Genomic DNA, 3,815 nt, shown 5'->3' with positions numbered 1-3,815 from the left:
AACAAGAAACGGAAAATCACCTGGAGAAGATAAGCTAGGTTCAGAACTATATAAATATGCAGGAACAAGATTCAAAGGAAGACTTATTATTTTTAAATAAAATTTACTCATCTGGTATCCCCCAATAGAATGAAAAAAAGCAATTGTGATTCCTATCTTTAAGAAAGGTAATAGAGATGACCCTAAAAACTATAGAGGTATCACTATACTAAATTCATGTTACAAAATATATAGCAGAATCTTAAATAACAAACTAATGAAATATTCCGAAAACTTTATTCTAGAGGTACAAAATGGATTTAGAAAAGGACAATCATGTATAGACCCAGCCTTTTGCCTAAAATTAACAATAGAGAAAAGAAGAGAATATAATTTAGAAACACATATTGCATTTATTAACTTTGAAAAAGCATTTGACAAAGTTAAAAGAAACATATTATTTAACATATTAAAAGAAAGGCAAATACCAAATAATATCCTAAAAGCTATCACAAGTATATATGAAAATAGTCAAATACAAATAAGATTAAATCACGAGCTATCATATACAAGAGAGATAAACCAAGGGGTCCGACAGGGATGTCCCCTCTCAGCAACACTTTTTAATATCTACTTAAATGAAATAATAATAAAATGGAGTAAAAATTTACATCAAGGAATTAAACTTTCACCTACAGTTAACTTAAACACTCTTCTCTTTGCAGACGACCAAATAATAATTACAAATTCTGAAGATAACTTACAGAAAGCTATTTTAAATCTAAATGAGATATCCAAAGATTATGGTATGATAATATTAACGGAAAAATCAAAAACTATGGCCTTTAAAGGACAAGATCTAGCAAGAATTAAAACAGTATTAGATAACAAGATCTTAGAACAGGTGAATTCATTTAACTACCTAGGATGTATGATCACTTATGAAAATGAAAAAGATATAAACATAAAAATTGCAAAATATTTAAAAATAACAGGAGTAATTAACTCTATATTTAAACCAAACCTAGTTCAAAAACAAACCAGGCTAAAAGTATACAATACATTAGCCCTACCGGTCTTAATGTATGGAAGCGAAATGTGGACAATAAAACAAAAATACAAACAAAGATTAACAACAGCAGAAATGAAGTTTATGAGAAAAACTGCAAAGTATACCCTATTTGATCACAAAAGAAACGAAGATATTATGAAAGAATTAAACCAAGAACCAGTAATTGAAAAAATTAAAAAATATAAACATAAATGGATGGAACACGTTCAAAGAATGAAAACAGAAAGATTACCAAAACAAGCCTTAAAGTACAAGCCATTAGGAAAAAGAAAACCAGGACGTCCTCTTAAACGATTCAACGATGACTTCTAAGGCCGGAACAGGCCATACTAGGCCTAAATCCTTGATACGTATGATGATGATGATGATGATTATTAAATACCAAGAATAGCGATCAGAACTTTACCACCTTTGCTGCGAGTTGCCCGAGTTTGTACTACGTACTAGGACTACTTGCATTAGCTCACGCTAGTAATCGCCGATACTTTTATAGTTTACTATATATTCGGCATGAAACTCTCTGATTCCGATCTTTGAGTTTCTTATTCGGTTTTAAAATAATGTGGGATTTAATATCCCCTTAATTTAAATAAAGTGCATATTTTAATCGTCATCACAGTCTTCAAAACAGACATTTCATAGGTGTTCTTTATTTAAGTGACCAGACGTCGTTATTACTTGAAATCTCTTGGACATCATTTGTTTAATTCTCATTTCATACTTCGGCTGGTTTAATTATCAAGAAGTCAGTAATAAGACCTTGCTTACCACTATGATGCAATTTTTTTTTATTAAGTTCATAATACGTAGCTAAACAAATATCAAATTGTCTCGTGAATTTTCCGGAGCGCTCCATTTATTTATTCGTATGGAGTTTCCTCCCTATTTCCCCCCCCCCCCGTCACTATTGGGGCGAGTTGAGCCCCCTCATGGAGGTATTTATGGCTGTAGATCCGTGTGTGTTCACGTGGCCGGTTTACCTGCTTGCGGGATGAAAACCGACAGATAAACTGGGGGAAAAAATCCTACTGCCCGCGCCCCAAGACCGGCTAACTTGGCTATGGCTGAGGAAGATCCTCAATTCCTCAAGTCTTCGACTGGAGTCGAACCTGGGACACTCCTTCCCCAGTCAAATAGTTGCGAAGCGCACAGCCACTAGGCTAACCGCGCAGACAGCGCTCCATTGAGAGATCATTATCCATAAAATAACTTTCTTTTTTTACATAAAAAAAAAAGCATTACATATTGTATGTAACTCACCGAAAAATAAAGTGTTCAGCTTGAGATCGTAACACACTTATGATTTTTAATGCGCTTTCCTGGCAGAAAACAAATACAATTTTCAACAATCAATACTTTAATCGCAGGGGGGTGTAGTCCTAAAAGAAATAGTGCCAGGCCTCTACGTGGAAACAAAAATCCAGAGCACGAAGTGCGGCATTATTATTATTGCGACAGCCATATGGCAGATTGTCTTGTTTTCTGAAACGAAAATGACAAAAGCGGCAGCTGCTATTTTTTGACCAAAAGCTGGTAAAGTATTATAAGTCTCATTATTATAATTTATTATAATGAATTTAAAAATTTTGATAGTTTTAAAAAAGTACCGACTTTTTTAAAACTGGACCGACTACACCCCTGTTTATTCGGTAAACAATTGACGTACGCGTGCTAAAGGGTATTTCAATTTTTTTTAAAAATTAAAAAAATTTGATTTTTAAGTCGCGCGTTGAAAAATATATGAAAAGATAAAGGGTTACTACAGTTTGTAGACCGTCTTATATCGAAACCGCATTGTATAAGTACCGCGTTATACGAGGGTTACCTGTACTTTTAATTCATTTTTCAAGCGAATGTGCTCAAAAACTGGGCCATAAAAATCCAAGTTTTTTTTTTTCCTTTTTTAACATGTTCATTGCCAATCACGCGATATCGCGCGACGCGAGTTCTCACCAAACAGCCGATCACGCATTATCGCGTGGACGTCGCTAACTAAATGAAAAAAAAAAAAAATTTAAAATTTGGCCACCACACGAAATTCTAATTTTCAGCTTGGCAATGAAAGTGTTAAATAACATCAGGAAACGATTATGCCCCTATTATTGTTATGTGACCTTTTAATGCTTTCAGTCTAATTTCTATTAGGCTTTCAGTCCAGTAATAATAATATACAGCAGGCGTGGCCAACTTCATTCTATACGGGGACCAATATATGATGAATGATAGCGTAACGGGCCGCACACTTTTAGCCAGAACTTAAATAAAAATAAACTCTGCATTTTTCAAGGCAATAGTTATATGTATTGAATTACTATATTTGTTAAATCATTTTACTACTGGGAGAACAATATAAAATACTTGAAAGTGATCACTGTAACCAGAGCAGAGCAAGTGACTTTCAATGATGCGTTATTTTGGAGTGCATAGAAATCTACCATTCCCACTACTACAAACTCGCGCAAAACAGCATATTTCATAAATTGAGTAATTTTTTAAAAGCAATTTTGATTCCGTGTTAAGAATATAAATTGTTTCCCTCATCAGAAATAATGAATATAACTAGTATATCAATCAGAAAATCTGCGGTCGAAACTAACAGCTAAATTGATAACACATATAATTTAATATAGTTTTTATCCTGCAGCCAGCAGCACAAGATCACGTTACGGGCCGCATGCGACCCTGCAGCTGGCCACCTATGATGTGATATATACACAGCATTGTTCTTCATAGATTTCTGTATCATTATAACTGCCTTTGGTAT

This window comes from Typopeltis vanoorti, chromosome 10, assembly GCF_054136105.1.
Source record: "Typopeltis vanoorti isolate ZY-2024b chromosome 10, IOZ_Tvanoo_1.0, whole genome shotgun sequence".
In the NCBI taxonomy this organism is placed as follows: Eukaryota; Metazoa; Arthropoda; class Arachnida; order Uropygi; family Thelyphonidae; genus Typopeltis; species Typopeltis vanoorti.
The sequence above is the reverse complement of the archived record's forward strand: the minus strand, read 5'-3'. Positions refer to the sequence as shown.